General features: G+C 40.1%; 1 long non-coding RNA gene across 3 annotated transcripts in view; it reads left to right on the top strand.

Moving 5' to 3' along the window:
* The window catches only part of LOC144456759 (uncharacterized), a 76,294-nt gene that overhangs the window by 26,456 nt on the left and 31,932 nt on the right, over window positions 1-17,906 (top strand). The window contains exon 1 of one of the 3 annotated variants that reach the window (XR_013485835.1): window positions 3,627-3,925. The exons of 1 other annotated variant lie outside the window; for it this stretch is intronic. This is a non-coding gene — a long non-coding RNA (uncharacterized LOC144456759). Of the gene's footprint in view, window positions 1-3,626; window positions 3,926-17,906 lie in introns of those variants that run through there. One more of the 3 variants, XR_013485831.1, reaches the window with a different exon arrangement.

Here is a 17,906-nt window from a genome sequence, read left to right as displayed (position 1 = left end):
CAGCCTCCAAAGTTCCTCCCAACTCTCTAACTATGATGCTATGATCAATCCTGCCTCAATTATTTCCTTGCCTGGGCTACATCTACTACACCCAGGGAATCTCCTAAGCACACATGGATACTATAGCATTCTCTGGTACTTGTGTGTCCTTCCCCAACCAGAAGACTGTATCCTGTTCCAAGGAACAGCTCAATGGTGTCCTAACTTCTCAGTATAATAGTTGTCCATTTCTCCAAACTGAATGAAATTGGACAGAAAGAAATAATATACTGATCAGTCATGTTGCCCAGATTATATGTAGTCAGATGGGGAACCCATTCAATTAGCTCAGCATTATACTTATCTTGGACAGGAACTATAGTGACTTAGATCCAGAATGGAATAGAAGGAGAAAAATTGGCTTGGTTGCATTTGGGAAACCGCACAATATTTTCAATGATCCTGAGCTGCTTTCAGACATAAAACCCCATCTTTTTTGACACCATTACTATTTGCCTAGTAACGCTATATGGCTGCCAATCATGTAATATTACATTCTCTGAATGTTAAAATTGTGGGTAATGTCAACATAGAGGATAGTGGATGTAAGTTGGCAGGGACATTTTGCCAATGATAACTTGTATGACAAAAGTGGCATAAAAACACCATTAAGGAAATGCATAGTTGGAAATAGAAATGGGGCAGATTATATATAGTGGGACATTACTGAGACTAACAGATTGGTCAAACCACCAATGAAATGTTAAAAGTCCTAAAGGAAGGCTTTCAGTATTTTCAAACCCAATTGTGGAAGATTTATGGGAAACCTTGGACAAGAATCACACAGGAAGAAAGAGGGGTGGATGAATGGCAATGTGGGTAGGCTTGGGGAATCCATAGATCGATGAGTTCATTTGTCTTTGGAAGAAGTGAGAAATATTGGTTAGTTGGGGTTGATTAAAAGTCTATAGGGTAAAAAACACTGTATTAGGCATTGCATGTATCTCTTTGTGTGTGTGTGTGTGTGAGGGGAATTTACAAAGACGTGTAAGATACATCCCCTGCCCTCAAAGAGTTTGTGATCAAGAGTGCTTGGCTCCACCCTCTAAAAAGACACAAAGCAGATTCCCTGCCTAGGGAGATTATAATAGAAAATGATGGACAGACATAAAAGACCTAAAAACAGGGAAAACCAAAGCAATAATGAGAAGAAAGTTCCAGGAACACATTTCATTTTTTCTGCCAGCGTCCCCAGGCACTATGCATAAGGAATGAAAACATAAATATGTGGAAATTACTTTCTAACATAAATCCAAAGCAGGGAGGACTTCATATGAAGCATAGAAAGACTCTACATAGTGCTTAGGAATCTTTTCAGAGAGAAAGACTTGATTCGTATGGAAACCCTAGTGAGAAGAAGCTAGTATTTTACTAATACATTTTACTAATGTGCTTTTTTGTCAGCTTAATAGCTATTAGATTATGCATGTAGCCAGAGGGGAGAGGGCTGCAGCTTTCCAAATTAAGAGTTACCTCCAAATCTAGGAACAAGGTCAAGAAATGGCAGTTTCGATGATGGGCATTAAAATGAATCCACACAGAATGGACTGGATTGGTTAACTACTGGGGTCCTTCATAGGTAAAAAAAAAAAAAAAAAAAAAAAAAACTTATGAGAAGTAGCATAGTCTTAATAGAATGAATAAGAACAAAATGGAGACTAATGCTTGCAAAGCCCACCTCACAGTGTTATTGTGAGAAAAGTGCTTCATAACCATTAAAGCACCATATTTAAATGAGTAGGTATTATTTCTTAGAAGTAGTTAACTAAGGGATAACAATGTCTTCCTGTATGTCATCAGGAAACAGCCATTCTAAAATTTAGTAAAAGAAAAACAACACATAAAATTGGGAATTGTGTCACATCGATGAAAACCTATTGAAGGCCAGAAAAGCAAGTCAACAAGAATGTATTAAGTGTTTATGATATGCCAAAAAGAAGGGGAAAGTGGGAGTAGAGGCCTCCATGGAGTCTAGAAAAATGGAGCTGAACTGTAAAAATCCAGCTTTTGTTATCCAGTACCATCCAAGGGCAAGAGAGAGGGCCATGAATCATAGTCACCAAGATGACATACCCTAGAGTAAAGCAGTGATGGTGAATAGATTGGTTTTCCCCATGCAATGTTAGAACTACAGGGCACCCTAGAGATCACGTAGTCCCATTCCATCACTTTACAGATGGGAAACTGAGTCTCAGAGAAGGCTAAATGACTTTTCCAGAATCACATAGCAAATGGGTTGCAGAGGCTTGGGCTAGAACCAGGTCTCCTGACTCCCAGTTCACTGGGCTTGATACTATCCTTTAAGGCTCTTGAACTCCCTTGGCTATGAGTCCATTCATCTCACCAAGCAAACTTTATTCATTTTTATTACTAATTTAATTTTTAGGCACTTTGATGCCATGACAGGGGTATACTTGATAACATATGACAGCTCTCTGTTCAGTGGAAAATGGGGAATTATCCAACAGCAAATGAATGCATTGACTATTTGGTTTATAAATCAGCCTCTGGTGAATTTGATTAGGGCAAATCAATTCCCCAGTGCTTGATCACTCCGAGGTGAATGGATCAAAATGACTACCTAGATTTGCAAAGGTGAGAGATCAGAGCTTGGACTTGTGATAACTTTATCAAGATTTAGTACCTTGGGAGGCCTGGCCTGAAAAAGACTGACGACCTTACCCATGACATTACAGTAAAACTAGTGTAAGGTTCATTTTGTTTAATCTCAGCATCACCACCCAGTATAAAATGGAAAGAGCCCTAGGTTTGGGTCTTGGCTTTCCTGTTAACCAGCTAAATTGCCACGGACCCATCACTGTGGGAGGCAGTGCGGGCCAGAGGAAAAAGTGTTGGATTCAGAGTAATATGACCTAGATTTTAATTTCCGCACATGGTAAGCACTTAATAAATGTTTGTTGATTGATAGTAAGTGATTGGTTAATTGCCTATATGATCTTAGGCAAGTTTAGAAAAAGGAAAAGGTTTTTTTGTGACAAGTGAGCATTCAGAGGATGTAGACTTAAAGCTAGGTTCCACCACTTAATGTTTGGCTGACCTTGCCCAAGGTGAGCCTGTTTCCTCAACTGAAAAAGGAGGGGATTGGATTGAATGACATCTGAGATCCTGTCCAGGGCTGAATCCCTGATCCTATGATGAGACATTGCGTGTACCATCAGTGACATTTCCTTTCTGAGACTTTCAACCCTTAAAGCTGACACCCTCCATAATATTACTCACTCCCTCAGTGACAGTGTTAAATGTCAGGTTCCCTTTCTGCCATGCTTTGAAAACAAGCTAGAACTGCCAAAAATTAATGTAAGGAAGGAAAACAAAAATGAAGTCATGCCTGAAGACCTTGAGGCCATTTCTTAGGTTTTTGGTTTTGTTGTTTTAATTGTTTTCTGTTGTTGTTGTTGTTGTTTTCCTGGAGCAAATTATAAGGTCTGTTATTCCAGGCCCATAAGGAACATGTTGGATTTGCTTCTGTATTAGCTCCCCTTCCTTCCCACCCCCACCCCCACCCCAGAGCTATTTTTCTAGAAGTGCTTGGGAAATCCATTAACAAAAAAAAATCCAACCTACTTTTCCATTCTTTCCCAGGAAAAGCACTGGCCCACCAGATGAAAATCCATATCTGCAAACAAGAGCAATAAAAACTTCCCTTTCCTTGCCAAGATAACAACTGGTCAGGAGCCCTGTCTCATTCTAATGACTCTTCAAGTTGCTTAAACGACTTGCTATTACCAGCTACAAACAGGAACTAGAGCTCGAGTCAATAGGCAGGAAGGCGAGGGAGGGGAAGTCGGCAAGGGAGTCCGGAGTCATTTTGATTATGCAGCAGGACTGGAAGAAGAGGAGCAGCCCAGGCTGGCAGGCAGCTTAGGTAACCAAGCAAGTCAACAGATTCTGCTCCAGTTGGGGCTGGGCTGGGCTGGGCTGGCTCACAGGGCTGGGAGCTGCAGGATGGGGTGGAACGTGCACAGGAATCCGAGACAGACAACCTGGGTTTGAATCTCAGCTCTGCTACTTCCTACTTGCGGGGGCTTAGACAAACCACTTACTCTCCATAGGCTTCAATCTCCTTGCCTTTAAAATGAAGTATTGTGGATTAGATGCCCTCTTAGGATCTCTCTACCTCTGAATCTATGATCCTACCTACCAAATTGGAAAGCAATAATAAGAGTTAGCATTTACAGAGCACTTTAATGTTTTCAAAGTGTTGTGTGTGTGTGTGTGTACACACACACACACACACACACACACGTATGTATATTATGTATATATGCATATACATATATACACATGTGCACATATACACACATATATGTATGCATAAATTTATACACGCATATATACATATGTGTGTGTATAAAATTTCATTTGATCCTCCCAGCAACCTGGGAGGTAAGCACTATTTAATCCCCATTTTAAAGATGAGAAACTGAGGCTGACTTTCCCAGGTCTGCATAGCTAGTAAGTAACTGAGACAAGATTTGAATTCAGGTCTTTCTGATTCTAAATCCATTCCTCAATCCACTGGGCCTCCTAGCTGCCTCCCACCACCATATTGACTTACTATAACCAGGAATCAAGAGATTAATTATTCTCCTTTGTATATGGCTCAATATTCTCATCATGGTTCTACCCCAGACTTTCTCTGAGACCATCCATTTAGCCCTTTTTAGCTTTTTCCCATGGGCAAGAAATGTGGTAGCATCAAAGTTGCAAAGCAGATAAAGAGCTGGTGTTGGAGCCAGCGTGGGTTCAAATGGGTTCAAATCATACATCCGTATTGGCTTGTGACCCTGGGCAAATTATTGAACCTCTCAATGCCTCAGGCAACTCTCTGGAAGAGTATCAGTTGCTTTGTAAGTTGTGGTAAAGATTAAATGAGATCATGGATGTGAAAGGATGTTGAAAAATATAAAGTGATCTCCCAGTATGAGGTATTCTTTCAATGTATTTTCACTTCAGTCTTTTTGTATCAGTTTCCTCTTCTGTCAGATGGTACTAATAATGCTAGCATGCTTCACAGGGGATCTCCAGCTAATAAATGCATCATGATTCACCCTTTAATGAATAGAAGAGGAAATATGTGGTGCAATCAAATCTCCAAATGTGCATCTGCTTGTCTAGTAGCTGTTGGGGTAGGGGGAGGAGGGCAAAACTTGGATCTCAGCACTGCAGACCTCTTTAATAAATATCTCCTTAATTGTCCAAGCAGTTGAGACCCTTCTGCACAAAATACCATCAGTCATCAGAGAGTCACAGGATGGCAAAGTTGGAAAGAAATGTGAAAGTTAATCTGGTTTAGCCCTTTGCTTCAGGAGTGATAAGCTCTTATTTTTTTTTTAGTTGTTTCTTATGAATGGAGACCCTATTACGTCCCCTGACACATAATCCCAGTATTAGAGAGACAGCAGGGTATGGTGGAGAGAGTGTTAAATGTGGGTTTAAATCCCATCTCAGATTTTTACTAACTGTGTGATCTTAAGCAAATCACTAGCATTTCTGTGTCTTAGTTCTATCATAAGTAAAAAGACAAGGGTTGGAGTCAGTGGCCACTGAGGTTTCTTTGGAGCCTAAATCAATGGCACTACGATTTCATCATCCTAACAGCCACAGAAAATGTCCCTGCTTCAAGCTTCCTTATGGATTTCAAGCTGATAATTATATCATCTAACGCCGTGCATCCATCCTCTCCTTTCCTTAGTTCATCCTCCACATGGCTGCCAAGTTGATATTCCCAAAGCACAGATGTGACTCTCACTCATCTGCTCAAAAACATCCTGTGGCTGCCTATTGCCACAGAACTCATTTCGGCATTTAAAGGCCTTCACAACTAAGTTCTAACCTATCTTCTCTAAATTATTACACATCATTCCTTTTCACGAACTCCACACACCAAGAAAAATGACCTGCCTGATGCACACAATTCCATTTCCCAACTTCCCGTCTTTGCCCAGGCTGCCCTGCCTCATCTTGTTAGGATGGTCTCTCTCCTCACCACTGTTTGCAACCCCTGAGTCCCTTCAAGAAGCCTCTCGGGATTCTCCTCCCATCACCCCCAGCCCACAAGTTTGAACTGATTTTGTTGTATTTTGCATCTACTTCTCTGTGTACATGTTACTTGCCTGTAATAGAGTTCAAGCTTTTGAAGGTAGAGACAGTTTGGTTTTGGTATTCCCAGAAGTTAGCACAGTGCCCAACACATGATCAGTGCTTAAAAGCAGATTGAATCGACTTGAATTTAGTCTCATCAGGTCAATCCTCACATATGCATGTTTGTGTGTATGTATACATACATACATACATATATATATACACACACATATATACACACACACACACACACACATACATATATCCATGTATATACACAATATGTATATATACAAGATGGTGTTATGTAAGTTAGACTAATGGAAGACCTGAATCTAAGTTCTGTCTCTGTTATCTACTACCTGTGTGACTTTGGACAAGTCAGTTATGGAGGAAGAGGAATTTTCTTCCTCAACTTTGATTCTTAGAATCTTTTGCTTCCCCCTCTGCTTTGCTCAAGCAATTTCTTTCTTCCTTTCTTTCTTTTTTAATTTAATTTAATTTCATTTCTTTTTTTTTAGCAAGGTAATCAGGGTTAAGTGACTTGCCCAGGGTCACACAGCTAGTAAGTGTCAAGTGTCTGAGGCTGGATTTGAACTCAAGTCCTTCTGACTCCAGGGCTGGTTCTCTATTCACTGCGCCACCTAGCTGCCCTGCTCAAACAATTTCTGATGAAGGTGTTTCCTTATTCCAATCCCGGTGGCAGCAAGATGACACAGTGGATAGAGTGCCAGGCCTAGAGTCAGGAAGGAAGACCTGAGTTCAAATCCAGCCACAGCTGCTTACTAGTTGTGTGACTCTGGGCAAACCTTATTTGCCTCAGTTCCTCATCTGTAAAATGAACTAGAGAAGGAAATGGCAAACCACTCCAGTATCTTTGTCAAGAAAACCCCAGAGTCAAACACGACTGAAATGACTAAACAACAAAATTCATACTGTTACCCCCATTAGAATGTGAGCTCCTTGAGGGCAGGGATTGTCACTTTTTCTTTATATCTCCAAGGCTTCACACAATACCTTGCATATACCCACTCTATCAAAATGCATTTATTAAGTTCTCACCATGTGCCAGGCAATACTTTGAAGTCTAGGGATACAAAGAAAGATAGAAATATTCCTTGTCATCAAGAATTTCCCGTTCTAATAGGGGAGATCACATGCAAATAAGTATGTATGTACAAACTGGGTGGTTATCTCATAGGAGAAGATAAAATAATAGTAGGGGCCTACAAAGGCCTCCTTTGGAAGGTGAGATTTGAACTGAGATTTAAAGGAAGATGGGGAAACTAAGAAGTATTGGTAAGGAAAGAAATATTTCTGAAACATAGCAAACATTTCATAAATTGTGATGGATTTAGCTTGTTTAAGCTTGAATTTCCCCATCTTTAAAATAGGACTAATATGAGTTAAAACAGAGCAGGTTGGTGGAATAGTGGATAGAAGGCTGACCTCAAGGTCAGAAAGCAGGTCAAGTCCTGCTTCTTAGACATCCCAGCTCTGTGACCCCCATCAAGTCAATCAACCTCTCTGTGCCTCCAGCAACTTTCTAAAGCTCTAAGTTTTCAGATAAAAATACCACTTTGCATCAGTAAGAGAATTCCTGAGTAGGAGCTCTCTACTCTAGTGAAATCATAGATCTTCTTTAAAAAAATACCCTGTAGTATGTACTTCTCGAGATTTTCATGAGACTGAAAAAATATATCTGTCAAGTACTTGCAAATGTTCCAGGGCTTTGTAAATGCCAGCAATTATGATTACAGAGTAACATTCCCAAATGTATAGTACAGAGTAAAGTGCATTAGGAATTCAGAAGTTATTGAGAACTGGAGTAGTCAGGGAAGGCATCACAAAGGAGCAACCCCATTTTCATTAAACAATCCTTCAATTCATGTACCATTCGTTTGGGCAGCTTGACAGTGTTCACCAATGGAAAGAGTTTGGAATGTGGTATTGGTATGGTTGGGTTAAAGTCTAGTTCTTGAAACTTACTAGCTGTGTGACCATTGGCAAGTAATTTAAATTCTCTGGGTCTCGGTTTCTTCATCTACAAAATGGGGAAAACAATAGCCCTGTAATACCTATATCAATGGCATTATCATAAAGAGCAAACATGATTAATGTAAAGCATATTGTGAATCTTAAAGTCTTATATGTGTCAGTTATTATCTTAACCACTCTTCCACAGATCCTTTCAAAGAAAATATGATCATTCCATATATAAGATATATTGTGATTTAGTGATAAAACTCGGAAAGTAGGCTAATTTACCAAACTAGGACAGTGTTGCCTTAAAGGAATTTCAAAACCACAAACTGCTATAGTTTGGTGATTCATTTTGGTGCCCTTATTGTATTAATATTGAAATATTCAAATGCATCTGTGACCTCATCAATGGGAATGTGAATATTTTCTTTCAATGATACAGTTTGCAACCCACCCTTCCTTCCATGGGACCAACTCAGCTTCCTTTTTGTCATTCACCGTTGACAATTACCTAGTGACTTAAAGTTGATAAGGCAATATATGTTACTTTCCGTAAAGTGTAGGTACTATGAAACTATTATTATCCTCAGCTTATAGATGAGAAAACTGGGGCTGGAAGAGGTTGAATAACTTGGCAGAAGTCATATATAATAAAGTGGCAGAGTCAGAACCCAGGTTCAGTTCTCTTTCTCCTAAATTCCAGCTCCTCTCTAATTACCCCTCCCTTCCAATATTTTCCATCATACAATGGGATTTGAAGAAACTGGCTGGTTCTGCATTAGAATCTGAGGTCTCAAACATTGTCGCCAACATTGGAGGAGAGACAAATAGACAAGTGTCCACAAGAAAAATGGTGAAGAATTGCAAGTAATGTATTAATTAGAGAAAATGCCCAAAACAGTGTTTCCTTTCCTAGGCCACGTCTTATTATGACCATGCTTGTTCACTTGGCATGTGATTTGAGTGACATTCTCTCAGGTTCATTAGACTTTTTGTTTATGACAATTAAGGAGAGACAACTTTGAAAGGCAAGAGTTAAAATAAATATCCAAGTCTGCTTCAGAGATATGGACGCAGTGATACTCATCTTTCTGCCTGACAATCATCATGATGGTTATCCAGTATTAATATGCTTAATAGCCAGGGTGATATATTTTCATTAATCTATGTATAGCTTTCTAAATAGCTAGGTGGCACTGGGGATAGAGCACCAGGCCTAGAGTCAGGAATACCTGAGTCCAAACCCAGCTTCAGATACTTACTAGCTGTGTGACCCTGGACAAATCATTTAACTTCTGGTTGCTTCAGTTTCCTAAATGTAAAATGGTGGTGATAATAATAGCACCTACCTCTCAGGGTTGTTGCAAGGATCAAATGATACATTTGTAAGGTGCTTAGGACAGTGCCTGTCACAGGGTAGGCACTATATAAATGTTAGCTTTTTTTTTTTAATTAAACACGAATTTCCTTCAGCCTCAATTGGTATACGGCCTGAGGCAGTTAATCTTAAGGAATATTTCTATTGTTTTTGTTAGGGCTTTTCTTAGATAACCAAATTGCTTCTAGTTCTCATCCTGGTCCTGTAGAACAAGGTCAACTCTATGTGAAGAAAGTTAACTCTTTGGTATGATTTTAGGGGCCCTAGAAGACCTATTTGGCCCCAAACAACATGTTTAGACTAAAATTTAAACCATTTAGAGTCATTTGGAAGTGAGCATTGGAATTAAGTCATTTTCTTCCCAACACTCTTAGTAGAATGTAAATCCATTACCTAGGAGGGGTAACCCATTAGCACAGCTGACTATATCAACTTGGCTAGACATCGCTTGAGGGAATGACCTGCAGATCCATTATAAGGATGATGAAGGGCAAAGGGCTAAGACATGAGAGAGGACAAGACAGAAAAAGGAGCTAAGATAACAGGAAGACACTGAGAAAGGTGCAAAAGACAAACTCTGACTATACTTTCTTCCCAATTTTGCCTGGGACTGGACCAACTATTAAATACTGGAGCTGTTGAAGTACCTTGCATTTACAAAAAGAAATAAAGAAGTTTCCTTATGTGCCCAAATTTCTCCAGTAATAAAAAGAAATGGAATTCACGGATAGGGCCATACCTAGATGTAACATTTATTTGTAGAAACAAAACTTTAATCTTTCAATTTCTTCAATCTGTGAAATTAGCATAAAAGTAACTGATCAACCTACCAACTTCATGGTGAGGATTAAACAAAAGGATACATTTGGAAGTGCCTTAAATGTAAAAATTGTACCAATGTACACAGATAATGTATATGTAACCATAAAGCACTCCATAATGTAAATCTTTATTGTTACACCATTATCCTGTTTTTGACATTGAAAACTCTTTACAATCTGGTTCCAATCTATTTTTCTAAACTTATTTCACATAACTCCCCCTTAAGTACTCTTGGTTCCAGCCAAACTGGTCTATTTCTTGTTCCTCATAAAAGACATTGTATCTTCTTCTTCTCCCATGGCTTTGTAAAGACTGGTCTTCCTACTCGATGCGATTCTTCTTCATGTATGCCTTTGGAACCTGTTGCTTTCTTCATGTCTCAGTTCAAATGCCATCCCCTAAGTTATTAGTACCTTTCTTGAAATTATTTTGCATTTATTATACTTTTTAGTCTGCTTACATGTTGAGTTCCCCATCCCCACACTGCCAACCTCCCCAAGAAGAACACAAGCTTTTAAAAAATTTTTTTCTATTTTTTCATATTTTCACATTAGTCATGTTGTAAGGAAGAATTAGAACCAATGGGAGGAACCACAAGAAAGAGGAAACAAAACAAAACAGAAGGAAAAAAAAGAGCAAATAGTATGCTTCAGTCTGCATTCAAATTCCATAGTTCTCTCTCTGGATGTGGATAGCATTTTCCATCATGAGACCTTTGGAGATGTCTTAGATCCTAGCATTGCTGAGAAGAGCTAAGTCTATCAAAGCTAGTCATCACACGACATGGCTGTTAGTAGGTACAACGTTCTCCTGAGACTATAAGCTTTTTAAGGGCATGGACTGTTGAATTTTTGTCCTCATATTCCCAGCATCTAGGACGGTGCCTTCACATCACAGATCTATTTATCAAACCCTCACCTCCCCCCAGACCCCCAATTTCACAACAACAGTTGCCTATTGGACATCTCAAACTGTATACCCTGTAAACATCTTGAGCTCAACATGTTCCAAAACTAAACCCATTAACTTTTCCTCAAGTTCTCTCCTCTTGCTACCTTCCATTACTGTCAAGGATACCACCCTCCTCCCAGTCACCCAGGGTCCCAACCTAGCTGTCGTCCTTGACTCCTGCTTCTACCTCCCACTTCCCATAGCCAGTCAGTTGTCAGGTTCTATTGATTCTGCCTTCATAAGCTTTTTTACATAGGCCCCTCTTCTCCTGTTTCTCTATTGCCAGCCCAGTCTCATCAGTCTGTCACCCCATGGCTGAACTATTACAATAACCCCTTGATTGTTCTCCTTGCCTCAAGTTTCTTCCCACTCAAGTCCATCCTTCAATTAGCTGTCAAATTAATCTTCTTAAGGAGCAAGTCAGACAGTGTGGCTCCCCTCCCCGCCACTCAATCAACTTCAGTAGCTCCCCATTACCTCCGGGATCAATTACAAAATGCTCTGTTTGACTGTTAAAGCCCTTCATGATCTGGCTCCTTCCTTTCTTTCTTATACCTTACCCTCCTCTGCATACTCAGCTTCATACACACATGACGCTATCTCCTGCCTGCGTGCATTTTCACGGGCTGGAATTCTTTCCTTCCTAATCTCTGCCTCCAGGATTCTCTGAATCCTTTCAGGTCCCAACTAAAATTCTTCCTTTTGTAAGAAACCTTTTTCCAATCTCCTTTATTTCTAGTACTTCCCTCTAAGATTATTTGGAATTTATACTGCATTTAGATTGTTCATACACAATTTTTTCGTATTGTCTCACCCATAAGACTGAGCTCCTCCAGAGCAGGGACTGTTTGGCTTTTGCTTTTCTTTATATTGTTAGAGTTCAGCATAGTACCTGGAATATAGTAGGTGCTTAATAAATGTTTGTTGACTTGACAATGTTATAGACACAATAAATGTTTGTTGGATTGAATTATCATCATTAATAATATTTTGCCATTTGAACTGCTGAATAAGATACACTCCACACACTTCATTCATATATATGTATGCATGTATACATATATGCATATTGTGTCCATGTATATATATATACATGTGTGTATGCATATATACGTATGCATGTATAGTGTTGTGTGTGTGTGTGTATGTATGTACATATGTATATATGTGTTATATGTATCTATATGCATGTATATATACATGTATCTTAGCTGTATGATTCAAAACTAGTTAATTCATAAAGAAATGGCTCAGTTGTGACTCTGCTACTGCTTTCTCCTCATAAAATAATATTAACCCAAGAGAGCCCTGAATGTTAGAAAGCCCAAGATTCTGTGGTTGCATTCCCTCAACCTGCAATAATGTTTATAATAGACTAGAAGAGGCCCTAAGCATTCAGCCCCTTTTGAAGAGCTATGTGCAATGGCTGCCCCTCTCTGGATAGGTGAAGGTCCTGAAGACTGAGGTCTCTGGTTGAAGATGGTGTCATTACAGATTTTGAGGCCCCAGCTGGGCTCTGCAGCTGGGATGGGAGGTCTTCCATAGGTCAGTTGAGGTGGCAGGTGAATTTAGCAGCTATGCAGTAGGGTCATGGAGGGGTTATAACCAAAACATCCATTCTTTTGTCGGGAAAGGTTACAGAGAGGGAGCATCACAGCTGCTGAGGTCATATGTTTGAGCCCCTGGCCCTTCCGCTGCCCACTTGCTATTATGGTGCATGATAAATTGGTGCCTAAAGAACTGTGGCCTGATGGACCTTTATTTACCATCCACATGTAGTATTGTGTCACCAACAAGGAAGGTTTTTTTTAAAAAAGCACTTTAAAAAACCACAAAAGATGGACTCCCAACTTTTTGTTAAAGTATTGTTTCTCCCTGCTTTCTTCCCCCCAAGTAAAAAAGCTGCCAAATGAACAGGCCACACATCTCCTGTTTATTTGGGCCACAGATGGTTGATTTTCTATTTGTCAGGGATCCAGTGGGAGAAACTCCTGAGCAGAAGAGGCTAAGGAAAGAGTATTTTTTTTTTTATCACTAGTCACTTGCAGTATTCCTATCCATGGCATAGGGATGGGGGTCCCACTCTAGGTTATAACTTTAGGAATATTTTAGTTCTGTCCCTTTTAATTTCCCTGGATCCCTCCTAAGAGATAAATCATCAGTAATAGTATACTCAGTTGGGAGTGTACTATAACTTTATTACTTAATAAAATCAATCGTTTCATAATAAATTTAATAATTAATTCAATAATTAATTTTGTGATTGCTAATTTAATAATTAATACTGATTAAATGATTGCTTAATAATAATCAATATTTTAGTAATGAGCCTTAGAAATTATCTCAGTATGATTGTGAGAAACCTTAGTGTACATATTATATACATGTTGACAGGTACCCAATTATGTTAACCAGTATAGAAGAAGTCCTATTTGACCATTTCTTAGCTCTTAGGTTCTTTTACCTAGTTCCCTAGGTCATTTCATTGGATTATAGATTTAGAACTATAAAGGACCTTTTAGAAGTTATCTCATTCAGCACCCTAATTTTAAAAGTGAGAACGCCGAGGCTTAGAGTAGTTAAAATACCGTCTAGTGTCATAGAGAGAGAGAGAAGAAAGAGAGAGAGAGATTGGCAGAACACAGTTTTTTAAGGCTGAGTTCTCTGACTACAAACACAATGTTATTTCTACTCTGCCATGCTAGCTCCCCTTCTTAACTTAAGCCCATCTCTGCTACTCACATTCCTTGCTTCTACTTCCCAGTCCATCTACCATCACCTCTATCACAAGTTCAGGCCGCAGCAAACTCATACAACTCCCTCAAACACTGAAGAGGTTGGTAGGAAGACTCAAGACTGTACTTATACTCAGCCCTTTTTGAAATTTCCTGGTCTTCTAATGTCTCATCTTCTGAAGAAGAGAGACTGCTAGGGACTGGTAGGAATACTGAATGAAGAATCCTGCAGGTCTGGGTTCTATTCTCAGCTTTCTCCTTTACTAGCTACGTTACCATAGAGAAGTCACTCTGGGAGGCAACCAGGTACAGTGGAGAGAGCAATGGGTTTGGAGTCTCAATGCTTGGATTTTAACTCCATCTTTGTGTTGTTCTATGTATAACCTTGGGGTAGTCAAGAAGAAGAAAGGGGTCTTCACAGAACATGAGTATAACTTCATAAAGAATAGGTCATGTCAGATTAAACATCTTTCATTTTTTTTTACAGAGTTATTAAACCAGTTGGTAAGTGGGATAGCACAAATGAAGTTTAACCTAGATTGTAGTAAAGAATGTAATAACATCTCCCATGCTATCCTTGTGGAAAGATGAAGAGATGAGGGGTAGATGATATAACAGATAGATGGATTTGGAACTGGTTAAATGGACAGACCTCAAGAGTCTTTAATGGCTTGATGTCAACTTGGAAGGTCGCCAGTGAAGTGCCTTAGGGATCTATATCCTTACCCTTGTGCTATTTAACATTTTGATCAATTACTTGGATAAAGGCATGGTTGGCATGTTTATCAAATTTGTCTACGACACAAAGGTGGGAGGGATATTAATATTTTGGATGACAGGATTTGAAAACGTCTTAAAAGAATAGAACATTGAAAGGGCAGCTAGGTGGCTCAGTGGATAGAGCACTGGTCCTGGAGTCAGGGGGACCTGACTTCAAATCCAGTCTCAGACTAGACACTTGACACTTACTAGCTGTGTGACCCTGGGCAAGTCACTTAACCCCAATTGCCTCACAAAAAAAAAAAGGTGGAAATTGTAAAGAAGTAGATTTAGGTTTAGTGTAAGGGAAAATCTTGCTGACTGTTAAAATTGTCCAAAAATAGAATGGGCTGCCTGAAGAGGTAGTGATTTAGCTTGCATTGGAGAGCTTCAAATGAAGGCCCGATGAATTCATGCCACTTGTTGGCTAAGTTGCATTGGGAATTCTGTTGCAGGTATGGGTTGGACTGGAAAATCAACTAAGTGGTCTTTTCAAACTCTGAAATTCTATGATCTCCACATAAAAAGAGTCTGGACCAGATTATTACCTCTCAGGTTCCTTCCAGCTCCATATGTTTAATTCTGTGGTTTCCTCTCTGTTCTCTCATTTGCAAAATAAAAGGGTTCGAATACATGTCTGGTGAGCGTTCTGGTCCCTTCTAGATCTATGATTTTAATACTGCAAATACTCCTTAATATTTCAGATAAATGACAAAGAAGTGATGCCATTAATATTATGACAGGAAATATTATGTTAATAAATTGTTTCCAATAGACAGAATAACTCCATTATAATGCTGTGCATTGTTATAGTGGTATCGATATACCATGGGATATACCATTAAGACCCCCCCACTCTCCTCCAATAAGGGTCTTACATAAATCTACAATAGGGGTGTTAGTTCTATCTCCCTGATTCTAGTATTTTAAAGGGATCCCACTGTACCTCAAATCCATCCCCATCTCTTTGATTTTCCATCTGTACACAACAGCCATTTTGTTGATGTTTTTTGTAAAGGCAAAAAGAAAGAATGGGACCTTTGTGTGGCTCAATGGTGACCACTGTGTTAGCCAATTGATGGTCTGGCCTGAAAGCCACTTAAACCAGTAACAGCATCCTCCATCTGATGGATGGACCCGTTGTGTGTGCTGCCTATACCACAGCTGATGCTTGGACACAGGTCTCCTCTGGGGTCAGATACAGTCATTGCACCCGAGAGAACTTTGCCCTGGCTGAGGGAGCTGTGTTCAGTCTGTCTCAGCAAGGAGTCTTGCTTATCACAGTTCTTTATTGGTTTGGTAACTGGTGTTGACATCGGGTTATTTTTCAGGAGGTGGTGTTTTTCTGGACAGCATCTCAGTGACAGTAGGCATAGTAATCCTGGCAGCCACATACGTGTAATTGAAGTAACAGCAGGCTGTTCCAACTTAATGAAGGTAGATATGGTTTAGGATACAAAGTCTGTGGGAGTGGGGCCCAGAGATGACCTGTCTGTGGCCATTAACTCTCTCCTCCCTCCTCCTTTTCATTATGTTCCAGAGCTTTGTTTCCTGAAAGTAGCCTGTGGCAGTGGGTTGGGAAGATGACTCTCTCTGAAGGGCTTTCAGCCCACACAGAGAACTGTGTGACAAATTATCCTGACAGGGCCGCCACTACAATATTAGCAGCTCATTAGAAGAGCTTTGATCAATTTTATGCTAACATTTCAGAATTGGGGGAGTCCCTCACCCCTCGTCCTCCAGCGCACAACGTAGATACACCTACCAATCAAGTCACAGCTGTGGGATCTGAAAGCCATGCTTTCCAGAAGCTCTCAAGGGCTCAGATCGCTATCAAATGGATCCAGTTCTACAAGTGCTCATATCCATTTTTTTTTAAAGGGGAGGGGGAGGAAAAGAAATTGAAGCCTCTGTTTTCTCGGGTATCTTCTTGTTTAGAAGACAGGAAGTGGGGGGATTCTGGGCATTGCCATTGAAGATTTATAGAATCGAGTCTCGGAGAGCAAGTAGCCTAACCACCTCATGTCACCAATCAGGGAACTGAGGTCCTGGGAGTTTAAATAATTTGCCCCAATCCTATGATTAGTTAGTAATAGAATTCAGACCAGCACTCTGTCTTCGTGATCCTCAGTTCAATATTCTATATTCAAGAAAAGAGGGATGGCAGGGGAGGAGGGAGGAAAGAATGAAAGAATTTAATTTGGCAATTAATCACAGCCTGCTTTGGAATAGTTTTTTTTTTAATTTTCTTGAATAATTATTCAAAACTCCTATTATTTGTCTTTATTCTTCTTCCCAGCTAGAGTGCAAACTCACTGAGAGTGCCAGGGGATTGAGAAGCAACAGGGCTGGGAGGGGAACAGAGCAGGAAAAAATGCTGTCATTGGACCTGGGTTCCTCCACAGTTCTCACCAATGTTGGGGGTACTGGTGATGGGAGAAAATAATTGTGATTCTGTGAGGAATATTTCTGAGGTGCCAGTGAACTGTCAGGATGCTGGTTTAGGCTAAAGGTGTCGCCGGCTCTCACTCTCTGAGAGTGCAAGGAGAGGGAGTTTTTGTGGTGAGCTGTGTGATCATTGACATGACAGCTGAAAGTGTCAGGATGCAGGAGAAAGCCTTGGGGGAGCAGCTGTAGTTTGCCGTGGGCCTATTTCCCAGTATTGTCATTGCTCGTGTGTTTATAAAGGAGGGTGTTCATGGATGTTTGTCTCAGTTAGATATTGTGACTTGGTTGCCAGTGCCCCCTCATAGCATGTGCCAGTATGGAAGAAGCGAAGATGAGAACAGTAAGATCAGCTTCCAGCTCTTAGGAGTTGCCTGAATGATGTGGGGACTAATCTTGCCTGGAGTTCCTTTTCCTGAGAAGGGCTGGCCAGAGGGGACACTCATCAACCTTGCAAAGGTCAGGGACAAAGTCCTTTTCTGGTATCCTTCCACAGTGCCAATGCTTCATGATTTGATTGGGGTGGGGGACAGCAAATACACCCGACTGGGTGAGCCCTCTGGGAAGGAATTTGGATATCCATTGCTCCATTTTCATACACAATGAAAATACTTATGAAAAGGATGCCTTTAGGAATTTAATGTGTAATTTTTTTCCCTCCCTGCCATCAGTAGATACGTGCTTGGGAA

The sequence above is a fragment of the Phascolarctos cinereus genome, unplaced genomic scaffold, assembly GCF_003287225.1.
Source record: "Phascolarctos cinereus isolate Bilbo 61053 unplaced genomic scaffold, phaCin_HiC Scaffold_1;HRSCAF=81, whole genome shotgun sequence".
NCBI classification, from domain to species: Eukaryota; Metazoa; Chordata; class Mammalia; order Diprotodontia; family Phascolarctidae; genus Phascolarctos; species Phascolarctos cinereus.
This window is presented reverse-complemented; position numbering and strand designations above follow the sequence as displayed.